Below are 27,811 nucleotides of genomic sequence, written 5' to 3'. Positions count from 1 at the left end.
TCCACGATCACTGTATAAATCTCTTATCCTTCATCATCGAATCATATCAGGTATCATCATTATCATACTCGTAATCATAACATCGTTATCATAATTGTCATTACTAACTCCTCGAAACAATAGGGTTTGGTTTGTTCGATCCAGACAGAAAAATAACAGTTTAATGGCAAGTTTAATGGGTGGTTCAAGGTTTTAAAGAGATGACGGGTTAAGACCGAAACAAAAGTCTGTAAGTTTTCGAATTCAAAATAGAAGAAGAATAAATGAGGTGGGTTGTAGTGTTTATTGAAGGAAACAGAAAATAGAATCTACAGCAGCAGTACCTGGTGATATATCGACCGGAAAATAGAAAAAGAAGCAGCCTTCTGTTTGTTTGATCGAAGTAAAAATGTATATAGGAAACATATTAATTTTGCAGGTGGCCGGTTTATGGTGTTTGGTTTATAACTTGTTCAACACAGAAACCCTAGTTAGTAATTGTAGCTGTAAACACCACAGATTCGTTGTAGTAGTGGTTTCTTGGTGGTGATGATTTGATTTAAACAGAAAGATGGAGTGGTTCGTAGTTAGATGAAGGTGGTTGTTTGATGGTTAAATGGGTCGATATCAATATTAGTAGAAACAGTTTAATAGTCAGCAAAACAATAAATATATTTAGAGTGGTTTAAAGTGATGATGGGTTGTGTGTGTGTTTGAGTTACAATATAGAAGACGATCAATAGTATCGAAAGGAAGGAGAAGTATAGCAGCTCACAGGTGGTTGTGAAGGTGGTAGTAGCGGTTGTAGGTGAAGATGAAAGTGAGATCAAAGTGAGTTTCGATTTCATGCTTGAGTAACGAGAACCGTATGGGTTCGATTATGGTTGTAGTCAACTTGTGTATGGGTTGGGAAGTAGACTGGAACAAATTTTGGTTTGGGTTTACAAGAGACAGGAAAACTAATATTTTGATATTGTTGGCCCTTGTTTACTGAAACAAGGTGATATATAAATAACAGAAGCAAAGAACGTTTGGGAATAATACTAAACAAGAAAGAATGAATGAGAGAGGTGATATTAATAGATAACAAGAAAGAAAGAACAAGGAAGTAATTACAAGTGGGTCTTTATTTGTAAACAGAATTAGACAGAAAGTGGTAATAGATTTAATGAATAACTAGCTTTTAAAATGGTTACAGAAAGTCTTGATGTACTAATATTAATATGATAACAATAAAGTGACTAACAGTAATCTCAAATGATTCATTCAATTATCACGGGAGTACATGATTATTTATCTGTCGACACTCCTTCACGGCCCGTGTATCGTGCGCTATTTGAAATCAGGGGCGGATAAAAGTACACAGAAAAATCCCAAAATTAAATATAAATGTTTATTCTAATCATTATTTTATATATAAAAAAATATGGTCATTAGTTGTTTAAAATTATTAAATAAAAATTAAATTAATTATTAGCTCCTAACCCAAGTAAAAATACTTAAATGTTAAAACTGATCAAATAGGTTCTAATTATATTTTTAACAAGGCTATAATTCATATAACTTATTTTCGGATCACCGTTTATTTTTAAAACCATATAAGTTTGAATTCAACTTGTCTAAATAACCATCGAACGATAAACGGGTGCTACAATCAATTACTAAATAATTTCAAAACCATATATATATATTCAATATTCTTTATATATATATATATACATAGATTTATTTTAAATAATAAATCTCCTTCATTTCTTATATTATTTTACATTTTTATTTCTAACAATTAAATCTTAATATTGTATCCAAATATGTTTCAAATTATTACATATCTTTATATTTAAATATATATATGTATTCAATTTTAAATGGTTGTTCTTGAATCGTCGAGACTGGTCAAAGGGTAATTGATTACATGAATATAGATTTCAAAACTTTTGAGACTCAACATTACAGATTTTGCTTATCGTGTCGGAACCATATAAAGATTAAAGTTTAAATTTGATCGGAAATTTTCGGGTCACTACATATTATCCGTGTAATTGTTCTATTGTCCACTGGTACATAGGATGTCTGTACTTGTGGGGACAACTGCATCAGAGAGCGTGCTCTCCTCTTTCCTCTTTGGTAGCAATTGGCAGGAACACCCCAATTCAGTTTGGCACCACTATTTGTTTAAACAAATAGAATGTTGTGTTCTCTAGGCATTGACAAAGTATAACACATGTCTGCACATGAGTTAAACTTCTGCATTCCCACGTGGTCTTGTAAGGTCACTTGTCAGCCGCCGACGCGTGTTCTCTTCTATTCAACTTTGTCTTTGACTTCTGTTGAATAGTACGATTGATGTAGACCACTCAGGAAACCACTATGCTTATAATGGAGCATAGCTGTCTTGTGTAGTAAGCTGCATTCCAGCTATGCTGGTTCTTCATTGCTGAGTCACTTGATATTCTTGAATTGCTGAGTACACATCCTGTGCTTAATTGAAGAATACTGTCTACCTTGTACTGGTAGACTAGGCAGCAAACTAAACACTCGACACAGCAATATTTGATGTCTATACATAAACAAACTTGTGCTGGCTGCACATAACATTTTAGTGCAAATAAATTACAGTTTTGTCATAATTAAATCCTTAATTATTTTTGGGACTCAACAATCTCCCCCTATTTGATGATAACAAAACCTATGACATAAAGAGAAAACACTAAAGCCAGCACTAAGGGACCTAATGAAAAATAAGCAGTAAATTTGTCCCTTTTAGGTTTGTTTTGGGATCTTTTGTCGGGTTATCTATATCTTATAAGTTGATATAATTTTGAAGATTAACTCATTTCATTTTCATTACAGCAGAGTATATACAAACATTTACAGAACAGTATAATGAAAAATGAAATAACAAAAGATATAATTAAATCACTAGAAGGCTATCTGTCTTTATCTTTGTCTTTCTTTTGTTCATCACCAGATAGCTCTTCTTCTTTTACTTTGAGGGATGCCCAGGCTTCAGGGAACAAGTAAGGCACTTTAGCATGATCGAATACTAGAATCTGAGGGGGTATAATGATGGGATCTCTTCTGTGTAGGCCATCACCAGTAGATTTCTTTCCTTTAGACTTTTGAGAGAGAACTTCTTCTACATTCAGTACTGGTGCATTCCCATATTTTACTGCTTTGTTGAAGAGCTCTTGAAGTTTAGGTTTCAGTGTATCTTTAATACCACTTTTACCTTTATCGATAAAGTACTGCAGTATCTCCATCCATTCACTGAACCCTAAGGTTCTTAGTTCAGTGTAGTCTATCCTCTCCTAAACATTATCTTCCCTGCTAACAGAGAAAGCCCTTTTTATGCCTTTGTGCACCTTGATGATCTTACTAGGATTTGATCTTCTGGTTAGTACATCACCATATTTGCTCCTACAGTAATGATCAAACAACTCTATTGTCCGTTCAGTTTCTATAAGGGCAGCAACAGGTGCTCTCTCAGCAGCTTCCAGTTCATCGAATGCCTTGTCTTGTTCCTTAACAATGGATTTGGCTAACTTGAGGGATTCAGCCTCTTGTTTTCTATCAGCAGCCAACTTAGCTTCTTCTTCCTAAAGCCTCAGCCTCTCAGCATATTCAGCATCAGCATCCTCCCTTCTTTGTCTTTCAAGTTGAACACTCAGAAGATAATCATTGGCAGTAATGTTGAGGGATTTTGCTGTAGCAATCAACTGTCTGCCTTCATTGGTAGTCATGGCATCACAATATTGCTTTAGATCCATGTCCAGCTGTAGAGCCTCATAAAAGAGAGCTTTCTCTGCATCAGTATGTAGCCTTTGACCACTGTTGTATAGATACACACCAACTTCAATGCGGAATTCCAAAGGATTGATGTAGAATTGCTGATCAAGTGGATGGTATAGCATTCTGATTTGGCATATCCTTTCAGGTATAGCTACTGCTCTTTGTTCAAGTAGTTCTTGAACAGTGATCTCCAGCCTGTAAGCCTCTCTTTCGTCTAGATTCATCTTTCTTAATTCTAGCTCACCCTGTGCAGCTAGATCATCTTCCCAAGTAGTGTGTTTATCATGAAGTTTTGGGGAAGATGGTGGATACATACGTGATTCTGCTGTGCCAGAAGAACCCACTGAATAAAAGTCAATACGTTAATCAAGTGTCCTGTCAAAATAAGCAAGAGTCCGGGCAGGAATAGGTGATTGAATGAAAGTTGAACTCCCTCTGCCCCAAACTGTGTAATCAGCAGCATCAACAGAATCAGCATCATTGTTAGCACCCAGCTCAACCAGCTTAGCTGGGTCTTCATCACTTGTTACACCCAGCCGCACACTTTTGGTTGGGTCTTCATTCACAGCACTCCTTACTGTGTCTTCAGTACCAGCTGACTGATTAGTATCAGCTGGCACAACTGCCACAGTATCTTCATCAGCTGCCTCAAATAAGGGCTCTTTCCTTAGGGGCTGATTGTCCCTATGGGCAGATTTTACCCTTTATTTATCGATTGGCATGGGTTCAGCTGATGGTTCTTGTGTTAATACAGGTTCTTGTGGAGGCCGATAGGGAGTAATAGCAAGATACTCCACCTGAACATCATCATCATCAAGGTTGATGGTTTTTGCTGGCTGTGATTGTGTAGCTGGCTGAGCAGTAGATGCAGATCGAGAGGATTGTCTGGTTTCTAATATAGCATCCAGCCACTTCATGAATACATCTGCTCCAACTCCTCCTGACTCAGTTGAAGCCAAGCAATCTTGCATCTCTTCAGGTGTCATCCTCTTAATTCTATCTGCTTGCTCAGCATCCAGCTTTGCCTTCTTCTTATCATATTTCACCATGAACTTAGCATTTCATTTTCAAGCATCTCTTTTGTATTTATTTATGCTAATCAGTTCATCCTGAATATCCATCTTCTCAGGGTCTAGGCTTCTTCTATGCTCAATTCTATGTCATTTACGAGCAGCATAAGCCTCCCATTTAGCATTAAAGGCATCATTCAATTCATGCTGTCTCTTCTGATGTCTCTCCATTTTTCTTTTCATTTTTCTTTCAATAGATTGAGAAACAACAAAAGATTCAACAACAGCCAGTTCAGAAACATCACTGGGCTTACTACCAGAACCAATATCATCTACAGATGTGGCAGACACACTGGGTTGAGATTCACCAGCAGTCTTGACACCTGCTTCAGTATGAGCGTTGCTGGGCTTAGTACCAGTACCTTGATCAGTACCATCACCATCATCATCACCATCTCTCCTTTGCTGCCAGTACCTTGATCAGTATCTGACTCTAGAACAGAAAAAGCAAAGTTGTTCCAGTCCGCATCAGCAGGAGAAAGATGGGCACCAGGATCCACGCCATATTGTCTGAGGCATAGGTTTAAAGTACGAACTTTATTCCTTGCAACACCTATGGCCATTTGATTCATACTGGACCTTACATCAGCTTGAAGAGTAGCCATGCGTTGCATTACCTCCACCATTTGAACATAAGCAGATGCAGGAACCATTGTAGCCATTTGCTGTTTCTGCGAATCCAATCTCTCTTCCAAAACCCTATTCTCCTCATTCAGAAAAAGAATTCTTCGATTAGCAGCATCAAGGTCAGCTTGAAGATGGAAAATATGATCAGCGTATTCATTGTGAGAGATGATTTGCCTTTTAAGGTCCTCATCTTCATCATGGTGTTGGACAATGGCATCCACTGCAAGATCTGCAAAAGCACACACTTGCTTAAGCTGAGCTTCAATAGTGGAAGTTGTAACATCCCCAGCTTTGCGTATGGCTTCAGTCATTCGATCAGTAATAGTATCTCGGATGGATCGTTGGATGTCTGGTGTGATTCTGGCTACAGTACGATAAACAGCCAGAGTGGAAATGGCAGCTACCTCAGTAGGATCAAAACTACTGGTTGAGGGGCGATCACTAGCAGTGATAACAGGAGTACCATCGTGGGTTGGTGGAGGTGGAAGGTCATAATCTAACTCGTCACCATGATCACCACCATTTTTACCTTCACCTAAAGGTTTAGAACCACTTGTATCCTTGTCAACATCATTATCAGCATCATCAGTAAGATCCACTAGTTTGTCTTTGGAACCAGTCACATTATCATGAATGACTGGCTCGTCCTTACCAGTACCTTTATCAGCATCATCATCAGATGAAGAAGATAATGAGGAAGAAGCTGATGAATCAGAAGGTACTGGCGAATCAGGAACATTTTGCATGACACATTTATCAGTAGTAGGATCGATGATGAACTTGAGAGGCCTCCATGTACCAGTCCATGGAGAAGCAGCTGGAGCCATACCAAATTAATGGTAGTATGGCTGCTCATTGACTTGTTGTAAAGTGGCCAGTCTCTCATAAACCTCTTCTCTTGCTGGTCGATCAAGCTGAGATAGTAGTTCAATAAGCTCTTCCTGTGGTAGCTTGCTGGCTGAGACTAAAGCACTTTGAGGATCAATTGTCAGCTGATCCACCAGCAAGGCAATTTTGGGTGTGATAGAGGCTCCCTTATATATAAAGATGGGCATAACTTCATCTGGATCTGGTACCTGGCACACATACTTGGGATTTTTACCAGAAACAGAAGCCTGAGTAGTGTCAGTAGTAGTAGCAGTGGAGGTACCAGCATCTAAAGTGGGTTCCGTGGAACCAGTGACATGTGTAGAATAGGCAGCATTTGCTGCAATAAAGTCATTAGTAAGCACCACATCACCCTGGTAACCACCCGTAGAAATTTCCTCAGTAGGAGCAGTTGGAGGAGTAACAGTGGTAGAACCAGTAACCTCGAAATCAAGAACCTCCTTAACAATTTTATCAATAACTTTTTCAAGTGCAGGAGGAGGTTTTGTTATCATTTCATCAACCACCTCAGAATCAGTGGTTGAAGAATACCGGAGACAGTAGGAGGAGTAGCAGAAATATCAGCAGTAGCTAACTCCTCATTAACAGTAAGGTCAGTGGAACCAGCATCCACAATATCTCTAGTAGTACCAGCAGTAGTAAAGGTAACAGTACGAGTATCAGCACCACTAGTAGGCAAATCAGTAGCACCAACACCAGTAGCAGAAGCAGAGAGCTCATCAGTAGAAACAATAACATTATTTTCTTGCTCCCCCTCTGCCTGTTCATCTACCCTGCTAAGAACTGAAATAAAAGAACATTTTATGATAACAACTATAGAATCAAATAAATTTGACTCAACAATTGCATCTGTTGTTGGTCTCTGGGGACAGACTGGTGATTTAGTCAGCCCTTTGATAGAGACAGAGTTAGATGTCTGTAAGTGCAGCTGTGACTCTGCTGACTCATTGGCAACACATGTTGACCCAGATTGTGTAAGAGTTCTGGCTGGTAATGATGTAGGAGTGTGACTCTTATCATGATCCAAGTAGCATTTAGGCTGTGCAGTAGCCTGAGCTGATTCAACACGATGAGGAGTCAGCTCAAGTCTGCTTTGGGGGTCAGTTATGTTCTCTGTTGGTTGTACTGTCAGCAGAGGATATTTCTTGAAGGATAATTTTGAAAAATGTGGAAGTGCCTGGATAGAAGAGTATGGGATGCTACTCTTCTTAATACTAGTTTTAAAACCAGTCAGCTTGGGAGTCAAGGTTGTACCTTTAACTCCACTTTCATTTTTCAAGTTAGCAGTTAAAAAAGTTTTAATTAAGTTAGAGATTTCTGCTGTTTGGTCTAGAGATGCACCAGGTTCCATAGCAGCCTTCTTTTCAGAAGCAGCAGTTGAAACTGGGGCAATCTCCCCTGTGATTTGCTTGGAGCCAGCTTTAGCTCGTTTGGATTTACCTGTTACCAAGAAATAGATAAGCAACAGATTCCAATACTAGAAGTGGGTAGTCAATATATAAGACTAGGGCTGTTCTTTATTATCAGAGAGCACTTGATTCTAATACAACTACTGCTTTACCAGTATATGAGACAGTGGCTGTACTAGTTGAGGTAGCTGGCTTCTTCCTTTTAACATTTGGCTTGCGCTGAGGTCCCTCCCCCTCAGCTGGTGCAACACCAGAGGCAATCGATTGATGAACTCCACCCCGAGCAGCAAGATACTCGAGCATGCCTGGCGTCAAGGCAGCATATGGAGCAGTAGGAGCATCTTTGGTCATTCCCACTTGTTTCATGGGCAGGTTAACCGATTCATTAGTAATCTGCTGGTAAGCATCACCCAGTTCGTTTTCAAACACAAGGCTCAAAAACCTTGGAAATGGGATTAAGTGTGTTCTTTTGGGTGCAAGCACCATTTCCCTTAACCTCAAGAAGATTTCACCGGCATAATCATTATTTCGATTGAACAACAACCCATGACCAATCTTAAGCTCAAAATCTGAGCATTGGTCAAAACTACCAGACTTCTGGCTGATGCATTGTGTCAACAATCCAAAGAAGTAATACCAAAGAGGTGGCATATGCTTCCTTAAAGGCGTATGAGCCACTGGTCGATTAAACCCAATAATTTCAAGTACCTCCCTTCTGAATTCATCACTTGTTGGTGAATCAACAAATGGTCCACTTGGCAGTTGAAGGGCTCGTCGAATGGCATTAACGGTGATTGAATAGTTTAGGGTTTCAGTAACTATGCCACGAATACATGGAGCATTCTCTTAAGTGGTGGCCATGGTGGTAGTGTACCAGAATCTGGCTAAGCAAGTTAGATACAGACGAGAAGGAACACCGGTAATTGCTCGAGCCAGAGGTGATTGCCTTATGTAAGTGATGAGTGTGTCATAGCCCATGTTGGCTTTGGATTTTGGAATTGAAAGGGCATGAGCAGCATTGCCTCGGGAAAGGCGAATGAGTGCAGGATCTGGTGCATTAGTAGCCCTGATCAGGTTCGAGTGAAGATTGAACAATGGTCCCTGTTCAACCTGTTCCTCTAGGACTGGTGGAGGTTGTTGTTCTGGTTGCTGTTGTTGTTGTTCCTCCGGTTGGTTCTCGATGGGTGGTGATTGTTATTGGTCTGCCATTGTTGAAGATGAATGTATGATTGATTTAAAGGTTTGGGAATTTAGAGAGAAGAGTATGTTTTTGAAAGGTAAATTGAAGAGTTAATAACCGAAGGTTATTATGAGAAATGGATTGCCTTATTTAACCTTTCGGATGGGTGGAAAAAGTGCAGGAGAGAGAAAAATGGCAACTGTCATCTGCAGGCGCGTGGGCAGATGTGACAGACTGGCACGTTTTCGAGGGGACACAGACTGTTGACATGACGTATAATCGGATTGAACACTCATACCTCCCATTAAGCATTAAATGCAGCAGGTTTTAATTCAAAATGAAGTTAAAGACCACAAAATAAAATGTGTATTAAATACAAAAATTCTTTGTTACATTTAATATGTTATGAATTTAATTTTAAATCATTGGGAGTAAATGAGTTTCTATGTTAAGGTATCATTTAATGTTGTGAGCTATTTATTATTTCATTTTAGACATTGAATAACCATGATATAAAAGACCTTGTTGTGCTGATTGTTTGACATATAGGCAGTAAGTAAAGAATTTGTGACTTACTGGTTTGTCCTACATGTTGTAGAACCAGCACACCAACAAAATTGCCTTTTATTTTAAAGTTCAAGCATACCCAGCTCAGAGATGAGATAGTTAAAACTTTTCTCATCTAAGGGCTTTGTGAATAGATCTGCTAACTGCTGGTCTGTTGAAATAAAATGTAGCTCCACATCTCCTTTTTGAACATGATCCCTTATGAAGTGATATCGAACTTCAATGTGCTTTGTCCTTGAATGCATCACAGGATTGTTTGTAATAGCAATTGCACTTGTGTTGTCATAGTAGATTGGAGTTTTTGTAACATGAACACCATAGTCCTTCAGCTAGCTTTGCATCTATAGCACTTGAGCAGTACAACTACCAGCAGAAACATATTCTGCCTCAGTAGTAGATGTGAACACAGTATTTTGCTTTTTTGCTCTTCCAGCTGACTAGCCTACCACCCAGTAACTGGCAACCACCAGTAGTACTTTTCCTGTCTATTTTACACCCTGCAAAATTAGCATCTGAATACCCGATTAGCTCAAAATCCTGGTCTTTGGGATATCAAAGACCACGTTTAGCAGTACCTTTCAGATACCTAAATATCCTTCTTACTACTAGCAAATGTGAATCTTTAGGATCAGCTTGGTATCTGGTACAGAGACAAGTGGTAAACATAATATCTGGTCTGCTGGCTGTGAAATAAAGTATGGACCCAATCATACCTCTATATTCAGTGATATTGACTGGTTCGCCATTGGGATCGGCATCGATTTTGATAGATGCTGCCATTGGAGTCCCTATATCTTTTAAACAGGTCAGATCATATTTCTTTAACATATCTTTGATATATTTATCTTGACTTATAAAAATTCCATCATCAAGTTGTTTAATTTGCAATCCTAAAAAGTATTGCAAATCTCTTTGTAAGCACATTCCATATGTCTTTGACATAAGTTTTGAAAAATCTTGACAATGTTTCTCGTTTTTAGATCCATAAATGATATCATCCACATATATCTGTACCAGCAAGAGATCACCATCTATCTCTTTTGAGAATAGAGTGGTATCAATTGTTCCAACTTTAAAACCTATACCAGTGAGATACACATGAAGTGTCTCATACCATGCTCTTGGTGCCTGTTTGAGACCATAAAGAGCTTTGTCTAACTTGTAGACATGGTCTGAATATTTACTGCTTACAAAAACAGAAGGCTGTTTGACATAAACTTCTTCTTGCAGCTTCCCATTTAGAAATGCATACTTAACATCCATCTGGAATACCCTAAAGTTCATCTTAGCAGCATATGCCAAGAACAATCTGATAGCTTCCATCCTAGCCACTGGAGCATATATCTCTCCATAATCCAATCATTCTTCCTATTTGAAACCTTGAGCTACCAATCTAGCTTTGTTTCTAATCACAATCCCATCTTCATCCATCTTATTTTTGAAAACCCACTTGGTACCAATGATCTTTTTAGTTTCATCATCAGGTTGAGGTACCAATGTCAAAACCTTATTCCTATCAAACTGGGAGATCTCTTCTTGCATAGCTCCTGCCCAGCTTGGATCTTTGATTGCTTCTTCAGGACATGTAGGTTCAATGGTAGATACAAAATTTACATGCATACAAAAATTGCTGGTTGCATATCTTCTTGTTTTAACACCACTGGCCAGATTACCAACAACTTGTTCAATTGGATCCTCCTTTATCCATCTAGTGTTATGAACATGTGAGCTAGTTGTAGAACACACATCATATTGATCATTAGCTGGTTCAGAAGTATGAGCAGCAGTGGGAGACAGCTGTTCATTATGAGTGTAACCAGTACCAGCTTGAGATCCTTCAGAACCAGTAGACCTATGCTCAAGTTGTAAAACTTCAGTAGAGCCAGTAGGTCCACCTGGTTTAGAAACAGATGGAACAGAGTGTTCCATCCCATCATCAGAGAACCCAGCAACATGGATTGGTGAAGGATTTTCTCCTGGTTCTTCTTCATCATCTAGAGCTTGCTGAGTTGGCTCTTCAAACAGTAACTCCTAATCTTCTTGACCAGAAGATGAAGTAGGGGCAGTTTCATCAAATGTAACATTAAATGATTCTTCAAAACAACCCCTTCTTTTATTGAAAACCCTATATACCTTTAACATGTTGAAATATCCAAGAAATATACCTTCATCAGCCTTAGCATCAAACTTGCCTATCTGATCCCTATTGTAGAATGAAACATGGAGTGCCAAATACATGAAGAAATGAAATTGAGGGTCTTCTGCGCTTGAGAAATTCATAAGCAGTTTTATGATGTCTTTTCACTATTAAAGATCTATTCTGGGTAAAACAAGCAGTGTTCACAGCTTCTGCCCAGTATAAATTTTTCAGCCCAGACTCAGCCAACATAGATCTTGCTGCTTCAATGAGAGTTCTGTTTCTTCTTTATGCAACACCATTCTGTTGAGGTGTTCTCACAGTAGAAAAGTTCTGTGAAATACCTTTGTCACCACAAAATTCTTCCAATGTAGCATTTCTGAATTCTGTACCATGATCACTTCTAAGCTGCTTCACCATTTGCCTATTCAGTAGTTCCATTCTTTTGATAAAATTGATAATTTCATCAGCAGCTTCACTCTTTTGCTTCAAAAAGAATACCCAAGTGTATCTGGAATATTCATCAACAATCACCAGTGTATATTTCTTCCCACTACAGCTGGCTATATTGACAGGGCCAAAAATATCCATATGAAGAAGGTGAAATGGTTTCTCAATAGGTGAAATCTGCTTTGATTTGAATAATGCATGGTGATGCTTCCCTTTTTTACAACCAGGACACAATATGTCCTTCACATAAGACATTGTGGGTAGCCCAGACACCAAATTTTTACTAGATAATTTGTGAATATCTTTAAAGTTGAGATGTGAGAGTCTCTTGTGCCATAACCACTTGAGGTTGTCTGCTACCTTTGAATAAAAACAAGTATCAGTTGTTGTGACTGCTTTGTTCATGTCAATTTCATACATGTTCTCATGTCTTTTTGCTGTCAGCAGTGGCTTCCCTGTCTTATAAAAAATAGTACCAATCTTCCTTCTGAATTGGACTATCTTACTTTTTCTTGTCAGTTGGCTTATGCTGAGTAAATTATGTTTAAGCCCAACGACATATGCTACATTTGAAAATGTAACACTCCCATTTGTTAAAGTACCAAAACCCTTATGTAACCCAACGAATTATCTCCATATGAAACAACTGGACCATCTTTTTCTTGATAGTCCATTAGCAGGGACTTACTTCCGGTCATATGTCTTGAACATCCACTATCGAGATACCAGATTTGCTTATTTTGAATGCCCTGCACAGTAGCTAAGAGATTAGTTCTTTTTGGGAACCCATCCAAGGATGGGTTCTGGAAGGGTCATCTTTGATGATCTCTTCCTGTCTGCTGGTTTGCTTTGATGGGGTTAGGGTTAGAGTACACCGGTTAGCTAAGTGAAATTTGCTGCCACATGTGTAGCATTTTCTCACATTTGGTATCGGTGACTGGACATACACTGAGTAAATGGGTGCAGTAAGATCAGGTATGCTTTCAGATTTGGCAGCTATGAGCTGGTCAAGCTTGACAGTCATTATCACAGTGATAGATGACTCAGCACATGATTCCACAATTTGGTTCACTTTAGCTTTTCCCTTAAGGGCAGCTTTCTTTTTAGAACCAGTACCATAATCATGGTATACTTCTTTTCCTTTGTTGTTCGACGAGACAGAGTGGGAAGTTACTGACCCGTCAGCTGATACCGGTCGATTTGTATGAATCTTGATTGCTGCCTTTGACTTGCCAGTATTGCATTTTACTGGCTTGTCAGCAGCTGCTGGTTGACTAGTACAATTTTTATCAGCTGGCTCAGCATTGGTGGAATTTGAACACGAAGGGGAATAAATTTTTTTCGACTTTCTTTGATTGTTTTTAGTGATTTCCCTTTTAATGCGTCTTTCCTTTGGAGTCATATAGTAAATGCTTGAGGGATCAGTAGTTTCATCAATTGAAGTACTGGTTTCTTTGGCTTTTACTTCATCCTCCAAAATTTCTTTCATGGACGGTGGTGGGGTCTCTGTGGGTCTGACAAATTTATTTGTTAAGACCTTTTTACCCTTAACTATCTTGGAAAAAGTATTTGGCAAGACAGCTTCAGGATCAGTTTCAAGAATGGGGTCCATAAAAGTAACTTCTGCAAGAGCAGCAGCAGCAGCATAGTCACCAGCAAAGAAGGTTTCAACTTGGGCAGGCACTTGCTCATTTACACACTTAGCTGTGCGTTGAGCATATGTACACCATGAAGTAACAACCTTCTTGAGGTCGTTTAGCTGGTTCTTAACATCTGCTACCTCAACGTGAAGAGACTTTAAAGCAAAAAAAATTTTTTCTAGTTTTGAAATTTCATCCTTCAAGATCTTAATTTCATCAGTTTTGCTTTTAAGTTTATCATTTAAAGATTTGTTATCATTTTTCAAAACTTCTTCACGTTTACTTCCTCTACATAGATCAACTCTTAGGTAGTCAAACAGTTCAGCTTTTTCATCATCAGTATAAGTTCAAAAATTATCAACCTTATACAGCATTTCAGTTTTCCATTGAGATGAATCCTTTTTCAGGTCAGCTTCCCTCATATCAGACACAAATGTACTACCATTGTCATCCTCATCAGACTCCTCGGCCTCCTTGGCCATCAAACACAGCTTTTTACCAGAAGCATAACCAACAACATCATCATCAGTATCACTGTCAGAATATGAAGAAGAGCTAGTTTCATCTCAGTCATGATGCTCACCAACTAGAACCTTTTCTGGCTTCTTTCCCTTCTTATCAGTCTTTGCATTTTCCTTCATCTGAGCTTTCATAGCTTTGTACTTGTTCTTATACTTATCAGCTTTTGAGAAAGAGTTAGCATGTGAGATTGAAGGTTTCCTGTACAAGCATTCAGTTGCAAATTGTCCAACCTTCCCACAATTGTAACACTCATATTTAGGACCTTTGACTGATTTGATATTATACCTGGCACGTGGCTTCTTACTCCCTTTATATGACTTGCTGGTTCTATTACGATTGAACCTTTTGAACTGCCCAGCCAGCAAAGCCATACCTTCAGTAAACCCTTCCACATCATTTTCATCCTCACTGCTCTCTTCAAACCCAGTACCACTCTCCACATCATCTTCAACCGACTCTTCTTCTGCCGTCAACTTTAGAACCAGTAAAGCCTTTTGAGCTTTCTTTTTAGCAGCAGCAATAAGAGCAGTATCATCTGTTTTAGAAGATTTTGAAGTGGTGGGGGTAGACTTAAAGTTTTCCTTCAAGTTTAGTTCAAGTTTAACTTCTGCCTTCTCATGGTTCCAAAGTGTACCATAGAGAGAAGACATGTTAAAGTTCTTTAAAGTCTAGGTAGTTCTTAGAGGGTCAGTCACAGGTTTCCATTTAGCAGACAGTGAGTCAATGAATTTGTTTACTTGTTCAAAATCAGTATATGTGATTTTCAAAGTAATCAGGTCAGCAACTAAGGAGTTAAACCTAATGAAGGTTTGCTTAAGGGTCTCATTCTTATCGGCAAAGAACATTTCATACCCCCTTTTCAAAGCAATAATCTTTTTCTGCCTAACCTCATCCATGCCTTCATAAGTAACATCTAGATAGTTTAACATAAGCTTAGCATTCAATTTCCCTTAATCAGTTTGAACAGGTGGTTAGGTAAAGTTATAGCTAACAGAGTTCTGATCTTAGGGTCAAGTCCAACACGACTTTTGTTCTCAGCATCCCATTTGGCTGGAGTGAGAACAACCTCTCTGCCAGGAATAGCAGGAGTGTCAGTAGTAGTTGGAATGCTATTAATAGTCTCAGTTGGGACAAATGGACCATCTGTGGCAATACCAGGCATGAGTGGGTCAATAGACTCCAGGTGAAGCATGAACCTTGCCTTCCAAGTTTCATACTCATCTTCATCAAATTTGGGTGGTCTATTGGATGAGTCATTTTCAAGGTAAGATGTATTTGAATATGCAGCCATTAGAGAATTCAGATCCAAGATATTAAATTATCAAGACTGAAGCTCTGATACTAGTTGTTGGTCCCTTGATTAACAACGGGAGTATTGTAGAGGGGGGTGAATACAATTCTTTTTAATTAACTTAACAGTTAAACACAATTTAGTATTCAAGCAAGTAAATTAAATAGAGTCAAAGGTAATTTTTCAACGGTTATTCTTTATTGATTAAATCACAAATAATTACAACTATCATTGGGGGAATGATAGTTGGTTGATACAGATTTGCCTAAGTATAGCTACAGAGTGTGTTCTAAGCTATTACACGTATTGGACTCTAAATAATCAAAACCCACACCACTAGTTGTTACAATAGTGGATACATCAATTTATACTAGTCCTATTATCCGTGTAATTGTTCTATTGTCCACTGGTACATAGCATGTCTGTACTTGTGGGAATAACTGCATCAGAGAGCGTGCTCTCCTCTTTCCTCTTTGGTAGCTATTTGCAGGAACACCCCAATTCGGTTTGGCACCACTATTTGTTTAAACAAATAGAATGTTGTCTTCCCTAGGCATTGACATAGTATAACACATGTCTGCACATGCGTTAAACTTCTGCATTCCCACGTGGTCTTGGTCACTTGTCAGTCGTCGACGCGTGTCCTTTTCTATTCAACTTTGTCTTTGACTTCTGTTAAATAGTACGATTGATGTAGACCACTCAGGAAACCACTATGCTTGTTATGGAGCATAGCTGTCTTGTGTAGTAAGCTGCATTCCAGCTATACTGGTTCTTCATTGCTGAGTCACTTGATATTCTTGAATTGCTGAGTACACATCATGTACTTAATTGAAGAATACTGTCTACCTTGTGCTGGTAGACTAGGCAGCAAACTAAACAGTCGATACAGCAATATCTGCTGTCTATACATAAACAAACTTGTGCTGGCGCCACATAACATTTAGTACAAATAAAATACAGTGTTGTCATAATTAAATCCTTAATTATTTTGGGGACTCAAGAAAACACATAATAAAACCCTAAGGGCAAAATAGTCAACTTACAACTAGCCCGGGTTTCAGTCTGTTACAAGAGTCAAAACAGTGTCTTATCCCTTGAATTGCAGATTATCCATTACCAAGAAATTTAGGAATTCCATCTATCGGTGTTTATGATGGCACAACAGATCCAGAAGACTTTCTCACCATGTTTGAAGGTGTTATGAGATTACAGCATTGGGAGGATGAAACTGCATGCCATATGTTTCCAATGGTACTGCAGAAAATGGCGAGAGAGTGGTTTGCTATTTTGCCACCAAGGAGTATTACCAGTTTCCTTGATTTAAGGGCAAAATTCGTGATGCAATATCAAAGCTTCAGAAGCTGTACGTTGTTACATCTTGATGCACATGAGATAACAATGCACCAGAATGAATCACTGAGTGATTTAATGAAGCGTTATACTATTGAGTGTCAAAAGATACCAGACATACCAGAATCTCAGCTTGTTTTAGGGTTTATATTTTGTCTTGATCAGCGATGTTTTGCACGATTGGTTCACGCGTTGCGTTATGATGTACCAGAAACATTGCATCAAGAATTGGTTATTGCTCAGAAACACTTGAGAGCAGGAGAAATGGGATATTCAAAAGTGGATAATTATCAAAGAAACTTCAGGCAGCAAGGCGGAGAACGGAATAGGAATGACAATTTTTAGAGACAATGTGGGTATGAGAACAATTATCAGAAGCAGCAACATGGTTGGAGGGGGAATAATCATCCAAATGACAACTATCACCAACGAAAGCCATTAGACAGGCATCCACTTATCAGAAGCAGCAACATGACTTTAACTTAAACCATCTTTTACCAGGGAAAAAGTACAGGAGAAATGATCCAAACAAACGTTTTTCTTGGCAAGGAAAAGTGTATCACGGTGGACGGCGTGATTGGAACAGAAGGTAAGAAAGAAATGATGAAAGAGATCCAACCCCTGAAATGCACATCAAGGTTATATGGAATGAGGTGGAGGAAAATGAAATAGACGGAGAACGCAGGACGGAGAGGTAGATGTATGCTCTAATCATATTTCATACCATTTCAAATTGGCATCTGTTAGAGGAGCCTGTAGTTATCTCAGCTGTGATTCCAAACAGAAACATCACTCGAATCTATACTGACACGGGTAGTGAAGCAGATATTTTATATTCGTATTGTTTTAAAGATTATCCATTCAGCATGAAGGATAGGCTTCGCTACACGGACTTGAAGATTGCTGATATCACGGGAGAATAAATGAGAGCAGTTGGTAAAGTAAAACTGGATGTAACACTGGGAATACATCCTTTAGTACGAACAGAAATTGTGGACTTTACGGTTCTTGATGGCAGATCAAGATTTAATGCTTTGTTTGGTAGGCGAACTCTCCTCAAATTTGGAACAATTACTTCTACACCGCATGCAGAATTACGTTTCCCAACACCAAATGGTGTACCAGTGATACACTCTGAATACGTTGGACCGGCAAGGGAGAGATCAGTTGTTTATGAAGCTCAGGAAACTTTTGTTCAAGGATGGCCGTCAAGACAGTTGTTTAATAGAAATGATGTGAATGGGTACTTCAAACCACCCAAAATGTAGGGGCATTAAAAGGCACGACTCAACACGCTGCACGAAAGACAGTATGTTAGCATTAACCGTACAGAGCAGTTTATTTATCATGTTTTGTATTTTCCATCAGTTCAGACAAAGCACAGTACACTTTTTGTAATTGGGATTGATCACCCTATATGAAGATGTTGCACAAAATGTTGTATGTGCGGCAATAGAATATCAATAAAATTTTAATTTTTCTCACGCAAAGCTTTACGCGTTACGATTGTAAAGCATAGCATTCATGCCTACCCACATAAGGCAATGAATTTTTATGCCCCCGATGGTAGAGGCTCTTGTGTCAACATTATAAATACAAGGGATCGGCTAGCGTAAAGTGTTTACTTCGCTAGAGGGCACTGAGGCAAAAAAAAAAAAAAGATCTCATAATGTCATGACATACAGAATGGTTTATCACAACGGCATAAATCCATTTATATTTTTGAAAGCAGAAACATTAAATACAAGTGTATTTTATAAGCCGCAAAACACTTGAGCGCAACACGCTAAATGGAACATTACTTATTCTATAAACAGAATTTTTTTCAACAGACTTATCAGTTTTTATGACATATAAATAGCATAAAAACATTATGATTGATTCATATCATAATCAGAAGTTGTTTGAGAATTCTCAATATTCCTTTACAAAACAAATGCTCCAATGCAGAACGGAGAACGGATAAATAGTTTGGTATATTCTTTATACAACAATAACAAGGTTATACACGTTTTGCTTAGCGAAGATAAAAAATAGATATACAATTTTAATAACCTGTATACATCATACCATTTAAGTAGAAATACACCTTTGATTCATAAAGAGGTATTATATAATGGTGCATTACGGACAACGGATTACGGATGACGGAGCAATGCATGTATCATATAAAAAATCAGTTCAAGGCAAAAATCATTTCATATGATGTGATATATGAAATATAAGCTTTCTATAAGGTTGCAATGGTTAAACACATATAGCAGAGATATGTTAATCATGGAAAACAACAAAACATAACAAAGCCAAATATAAAAGCAGAATATATGCATATGATAAAATATAGAGCAGTTACATGATTGTATTACATATTAATGGGAAATAGGCACATCTAGAATTTCCTTCACAGACACATTTTCCCTATCACATATTTCTTCTAAAGAGACAATCTTCAGAGAAGTCACTTCATCCATGGCCACCTGCAGTTTGGCACCAGCATCTGGTTTGATATGTTTCGAAATTGCAGCTGGTAAGGGGTCAGGCCTCACAGGAAGAGCATTCAAAACTTCCTCCATAGCGTCTGAAAGGTCACTTGATAATGCTCCAAATGAACATATATTTAGTCGCAATACCATCCCAATATGTAAAGCTTTTAGCTGCTATTGTTCTATTTTTATGTAATATTCGTTTAAATAAATAAGTGCGAAGACAAAAGAAGAAAATGACGAATTGAAGACGCAAATGACCAAAAAGCTCAAATGTACAAGTTACAATCCAAGTGGTTCCATTTATTGATGAGAAACATCTAAAATTTACAAGAGTACAAGCCGCGAAACGCAAAGTACAAGATATTAAAGCATACGAAAAGACGTTCGAGAAATCAGAACCGAGACATAAACCGCGCGTAAATTTACGAGACAACGGAGAGAAAATTACAAGTCAACTATGCACAAGAATATAATATAATATATATATAATTAATAAAAATTATATATATATTATATATATATAATAATATGTCGACAAGCAAGAAAACAAAAAATATGTGAGCTGGATCTGACGGCCATGCGATCGCATGGGAAATAGGCATAAAACCCATGCGAGTGCATGAGATTTGCACTAAAGCCCCATGCACTCGCATGGGCATCAGAATCAGGAATTATGCCTATAAATACCAGGTTTCTGCTCGACGAAAAAACACAATATATATCCATCTTTCTCTCCCTCAATGATATATATATATATATATATATATATATATAGTTTAGTTTTATATTAGTTAGTTTGGGTATTGTAACGGTTATTTTACGGGTTTTAAAGTCGAAAATCTGTCTCTGTAACACTATGCGATTAATAATCACTGTAAGCTAAATTCTCCCTTTTTAATTATGTATCGCACTTAAGTTATTATTATGCTTATTTGAGCCGAAGTAATCATGATATTGGGCTAAATATTAAGATGGGTTATTGGACTTTGGACCATAATTGGGGTTTGGACAAAAGACCGACACTTGTGGAAATTGGACTATGGGCTATTAGTGGGCTTTATATTTGATTAACTAAATGATATCTTGTTAATTTAATATAGAGATTTATAATTTGACGTATCTATATATAACCACATACGCTTTACTGGGTACGGTGAGCGGGATATTTATAAATACTAATAATTATTCATTTGACTGGACACGGGGATGGATTAATAGTCAATAGACTCATTGAAATAGGGGTGGATTACATTCAAGGGAAATTGGTGTAATTGTTAATAAAGTGTTCAAACCTTGGGTTACACGCAGTCGATAACCTGGTGTAATCATTAACAATGTATTAAAACCTTATTACAGTTTAAGTCCCCAATTAGTTGGAATATTTGACTTCGGGTATAAGGTTAATTAGGCGAAGACCCTCGCACTTTATAATTATGACCGATGGACTATTATGGACAAAACCAGATGAACTTATAAAATAATCCAGGACAAAGAACAATTAACCAAGGGTAATAAATTAAAATCAAAACGTCAAACATCATGAGTACGGAAGTTTAAATAAGCATAATATATTTTATTTCATATTTCCTTGTACTTTTATTTATTGTTATTTTAATTATTATTTTTTATTTTATCGTTAGTTAAATATCGTCATTTACTTTACGCTTCGCTTAAAATATAAAATCGACAAACCAGTCATTAAACGGTAAAACCTCCCTTTTATAATAATAATAATTGTAATATATTTATATTTATATTTTGTACAAATATAGTTATATAAAAATATAGTGTAAAATAAGCCGTCTCCTTGTGGAATGAACCAGACTTACTAAAACTATACTACTCAACGATTAGGTACACTACCTAAAGTGTTGTAGCAAGGTTTAGGTATATCCCATCTGTAAATAAATAAATTAAAACTTGTGTAATATTTCGTCATATATCGTAGTAAAATATAATAGTATTTCGTACGCATCCGCTACCACATCAAGTTTTTGGCGCCGATGCACGGGACTCGACGAAACGCTATATTTTTAATTTATATTTGTAAATATATAATTAATATATATATATATATATATATATATATATATATATAACATTAAAAAGAAAAAAATATATATTTTTAAGATTTTGTTTTTATATTTAGTTTTAAAATATACGTTTATAAATATTTTCTTTATATATTTTTGTGAATTTTAAAATTAAAAATAATATATATATATATATATATATATATATATATATATATATATATATATATATATATATATATATATATATATATATATATATATATATATATATATATATATATATATATATATATAAATTGGGCCGAGTCTGTTAAAAGCCCAAAACATTTCTGGATTTCCTGCCCATGCGATCGCATGAGCAGGATGCTCTAAAACCATGCGGTCACATTGAGTGACATGACAGACCTGATCCTTAAACGCATTTAATACGGTAGGGTTTTATTAATTATTATTATTATTTTTAGGGTTTTAATTAATTAATATATATTTATATCTAGTTTTATTATTATTTGTAATTTCAAGTTTTATTTATTTGTATTAATTATATAGATTAATATTTTTATATAATAATAATAATATAAAAATAATATTTTTATATAAAATTTTATTTTATCATTTTTTTATATCCTTTTGTATCTTTTTAATCATCTAGTTTCTAATTTTTAATTTTATCGTTTCGTAATTATAGTTTTGCCGATTTCCTTTAGAATTCTTAGACTTTAGTCGTAACTTTTAGTTTTAAGTTTTTAGATTATTTTTCGACGCAATTTTTCTTTTCTACGCGCTAATTTTTAGGACATAGAATTTTTAATTTTTTAATTTTACGAAAAATTATTGTAAGCAATTAAATTAATAGACGCCAATTTTATGGTTCGTAGTAATAGTTGGATTTGTTAGTGGCGAGTTGTGGGCTTCCGATTTAAAGGGTCCTGGCGACCTGCTGCATCTATTGGCTATTCGAAACGGGGGCAAAAGTAGAAAAGTCTATTAATTTGATAACTTATATAATTTTTAGTTTTATAACTAATAGAATAATTAGTAAATGCAGCACATTGTAGCTAAAATTTGATAAAAAGTGTATTATGGAAAATTTCGAGAATATTTTGGAAACTTTTTCTGACATCCGAAATCAATTTAATCAATACTCTCAAACGAGTGTTGATGAAAATTCATTCGGTCAATCTTGGATCACGAATGACGAAATAATAACTGGTTGTGAAATCTGTGGAGATTATCATTCAACATGGGAATGTTATCATTACGTTCCTATGGAAAATTATGCACCCATGGAACCTGAATGGAATGAATATGAAGAATACAATTCAAACTGGGATTATTCTCAAGAATATATCCAAACTCAACAACTAGAGAACGAGGAAAATTATGTGTCTAAAAATTTATTAGATTATATGAAAATCAAACTCGAAGAATTTGACGCTCAAAATGAACAAATGAGAGAGTTTGCAAATTGGCAAGCTGAAACTCTATCAGACTACACACCTATTGATCTGAGGAGTCGTGTGCAAGAAAATCTCATATCATCGAATTTTGATGAATTCGAGAGCTCTGAAATCACCAATTATCCCGATGATACTTTTTATTCAGTTTCACAACATATCGACACATTAGCCTCTACCGACGAAATCATCGATCCATCATTGAATGAATAAGAAGTAAGGCTGACAAATTGGTACTCTTGGGAAAACGATAACGTTAAAAATTTTACCCCCGAGACCAAAATAGTGGGACCGATAAAGACCATTAAAGAAGAAGAATTTGCTTCTCCCGAAATTCACCATTCCACAACCTTCCAACCCAATATTCTCAATAGATGAGTTATCTACCGAAGATGAACTACAAGCTGTAATAGATAATGACACCTTGGATTTCACCCAATTGGGTAATAGAGGTGAAACCTTTGATCCCGAGAATGAACGGAAGGAAATGTTAGGAATTGTCCACCCTATAGAAATACGTATGTTGGTGTATATCGATCCATTTGACCAAGAACCAGAAAATAGACATATCCATTTACTAAAAGCTACACTTAAAAAAGAATTAAGTAGTGACGATCGAGTGGGTCTAAACTTTAAACCCATTGATATATTATACACCACCCGAGATGTAAATAACTGGCTCACTATTCTAATTCGTGGAACTTATTCTACCGACTTCACATGCCGTCAGCGAAGTGTAAGGAAGTCTAACCCTACTTAACGTTAAATTAGGGGTTCGGGTTAGTGCATAACTCGTTAATAAACATGCATGATAAATTAGGGTAAAAGACATATTTTCAAAAATTAGAAAACAGTTCAGAAAGCAACCGTTTTTGAAGAAAAACATGTGTGATAAAACAACAAAAGGAATGAACGATGAGGCGCGCCATCTATCATTCGACGAGCTTAGTAATTACAAACTGGGTATTTTTAATCACTTTTCTACACTAATCACCCTCATGAATTTATAATTATAGTCCGATTTCATGCAAATGAGGGCATTGCATGATCTCAAGTGTGGGGAAGGGTTATAAATTCTCTCGGGTTTGCACTTGGTTTATTTGCCATATTTTGTGAAAATTTGAAAAAATTTCAACTAAATGAATTCAAAATCATGTTTATACATATTTTTGAACGATAAAAACTAGGTGTTAATACCGAAAGTATCGTTACCTCGGAAAGGACATAAATTGAGAAACAACCTAAAATGCTTGAATTCATTTAAAATGGAAAAGAGGAGAATAAAAAGGCAAAGAAAGAAATAAATAAAAGCCAAGTGAGGGGAGAATGTACCAAGTTATTCAATTAAAAACTATCTATCACATGTTTCTATAAAGTTATTGCAGGTGCTTTTGTTTTGGACTAAATTAACTGTTTTACTCGATGAAAGAAAAGAAAAGATGGATCTACACGATGAATCAATTCCATCATTAAAAGGAAGTAAAGTCTTCCGAGAAAGAAATGCTCTTCTTGATTTAGGTCAGGAAATTGTCATCCAGATCAGTTGTAGAGTCTACGAAAAACCTTGAAAAGTTTTATCGAAAATCAACTGGAAATCCAAGGACCTCAGCATCAAACAGGGTCGCTAAGTGGTCAGACTTATCCTGACCATGAGAGGATCTGTCTCGTAAAATGGGGAGGGCGCCGTGCAAATTTGCTCGATAAGACTAATAAATCAGACCCCCAGAAAGGATAATCTCCTTAAAGATTAAAAATCAGCTTTTAAGACTGATATTACTCAATCCTTGAGATTGACCTTAACGATTGAGAATTACAAACTCATAGAATTCAATGATATCTAAACTCGAGCTTGAACGAGAAAATATTTTGATCAAAAATAAAACCGATTTATTTTCTGAAAACCTATTTTCAATGTGTTCATTACCATTGAACGTAAAATCCTGAGAATTCATCATAATTCATTAGGTCAACTGAACTAAATCGGGTGTCAACCGTAAGAACGGTGGTTGCATAGCATGGTCGAAGACAGAACCTTGTGCCAGACCGAAAAATTATAGGGTGATCTTTACTATTTCTCCTACAAAGGATAGTAAATGCATCCGACACGTTGTAGACCATGATTATCTACATGTCATTAGACATTGCCTTAACAGTTGCTTGTTCATCGCTTTAATTTACAACCGGACGGTAGTTTACCGAAATGTAATATACGGAGCAAGTATACTGGACGTGTGCTTTCCTAATACAAGGTTAGCAAGTGGGTAACACAAAACCGCAAGTTTTGAACTAAAATTTTAAAATCTGAAACCCACAAAAATAGTTTGCAAACACTGGTGAAGGGTTATTCCGAAAAACTTATCTAGGGTAAAAGCTGGAATGAATTTTCAAAAGATCAAATATTTTCATAAAGATCCAATTTCCTTAAAGGATCTAAATTTTCATAGTCATGTGGGACTGTAAACTACATTGTTACTATCATTGTTTATACCGCCGTATCAAAATCACTAATGTATAAAGTGTGAAGAATAAAGAAGTGATTCGTGTGATTTAATTTCAAGTTCTGTATTGCTTGAGGACAAGCAACGTTTAAGTGTGGGGATATTTTATAGTGCTCCAAATGAACATATATTTAGTTGCAATATCATCCCAATATGTAAAGCTTTTAGTTGCTATTGTTCTATTTTTATGTAATATTCGTTTAAATAAATAAGTGCGAAGACAAAAGAAGAAAATGACGATTTGAAGACGCAAATGACCAAAAAGCTCAAATGTACAAGTTACAATCCAAGTGGTTCCATTTATTGATGAGAAACGTCTAAAATTTACAAGAGTACAAGTCACGTGATGACGTGAAGATCGTGTCCTTTTATTTTGATCGAATTTAGATTGAATTTATTACACGAATTGGTTGTGATTATATGGTGTTCTTATGATTTCGGATTGATTTCACACATATAGGCAACTTTGTCCTATCCGTATAGTAATAGTTTATTTGGTAAATCCGGTTCGTTCCACAGGGAAATGGAGTTTTCAAGGTTTTAATCGCTAAAAGTTAATCTATTAAAAGGGCGATTTTGGATTAGGGTTTACTACTTAATTGAACGGAATTTAAATTTAACTAAAATGAAATAACTAAATTAACGACAATAAAAATACAATTTAACTAATTTGACAAAATAGAAGAAATAAGGTTTTTCATGGCAATATAGCAAAATAGTAAAAAGTAATTAAAATTTACTATATGGTAAAAAGTGAAATTGAAGAGATTTAAAATAAGGTAAAGTAGTGGCTACTAAAATACGTGCCCTCTGGATTTATGGATTATTTTTAAGTCCGGTTATGATGTTTTAATATATATCCTTATATTTTATCTTTCAATTTATAAAGATTTAACTAACTAAAATTAAATCTAACTTTTGTTTCGATCTCGTTTTAGCGAATTAAATTATACCCCGACTATTTAAATTAAGATTTAATCCAGTTTTTACTTTCGTTAAAACCAAAATTATAACGGTCTTACCCTTTTTATAATTACACGATTATATAAGCTATAATATTACCCAAACCATCGAATCACACTTCTAAATTGTTGTCAATAATTTGTCCATATGTTCGTCTAGATCACCGAGGTGTTGAAGCATAATTTATGTCAATTTAATGCACTTTCTTTTATCAATTTTAATAAATTATGTGATAAGGGTGAAAATATTAAATTATATAACAATGGGTCGGTGATTAAACTTAATATTAAAAATAGTCAAAGTTACATCATAATATTATAATATGGTTCAATCCATTTGTCCAGAGGTTCTATATTTTAGTTACCACTATGGATATTTAGTTGGACATTATAACGGCGTAAAAATATAAATTATATAAAATGGACATAATAACAATAATAACGACGATAATAATAAATATTACGATAACAATAATAATAATAACAATAATAATAATAATAATAAATAACAATAATAACAACGATAATAACGATAATAACAATACGCGAAAATAAAGTTGGGACGTGGAGACTTACAGTGAGTTGGAACGGTAAAAAGAGATATTATTAGCGTAGCGGTACACGGACAGAACTTCGATTTAAAACCCGTAAATTAAACGTTACAATAACTTTATTATTAAAATAAACTTAAATTAAAATTATAATTATAAATATATATTATGAATATCACAGAAGAGAAATGAAAACTGATGTATATAAAGCTCGAGCAAACTGGCTTTTTATAGATATGTGGCCTGCTATAGTAACCCATGCGATCGCATGGGTTTTATGCCTATTTCCCATTCGATCGCATGGCCGCCAGATCCAGCTCACAATTTTTTGGATTTTTACTTGTCGACATATTATAAAAATATATATAATATATATATAATATATAAATAATTTATATAATTATTTAAGTATTATATTATATTCTTGTGCATAGTTGACTCATAATTTTGGCTCCGATGTCTCGTACATTTACGCCCGGTCTATGTCTCAGTCCTGGTTTCTCGAACGTCTTTTCGTACAATTTAATATCGTGTAATTTGCGTTCTGCGACTTGCATTCTTGTCAATCTTTAGACGTTTTTCTTCGATAATTTAAACCACTTGGAGTGTAACTTGTACGTTTGAGCATTTTGGACGTTTTTGCCTTTTAAATCTTCGTTTTCGACTTTAAATCTTCATTTTTGAGCGATCTTCGTCTTTCGTCTTCGCACTTATTTATTTAAACAATTACAACTAAAAATAAGGAAATTACAATTAAAAACATTACATTTTGGAACGATATTGTGACTAAATATATATTCGTTTGGAGCAATATCATCACGTAACGCAAAGTACAAGATATTAAAGCATACGAAAAGACGTTCGAGAAATCGAAACCGAGACATAAACCGGGCGTAAATGTACGAGACAACGGAGC

The sequence above is a fragment of the Rutidosis leptorrhynchoides genome, chromosome 2 (assembly GCF_046630445.1).
Source record: "Rutidosis leptorrhynchoides isolate AG116_Rl617_1_P2 chromosome 2, CSIRO_AGI_Rlap_v1, whole genome shotgun sequence".
Classification (NCBI taxonomy): Eukaryota; Viridiplantae; Streptophyta; class Magnoliopsida; order Asterales; family Asteraceae; genus Rutidosis; species Rutidosis leptorrhynchoides.
Note: the sequence above shows the minus strand (reverse complement) of the source record.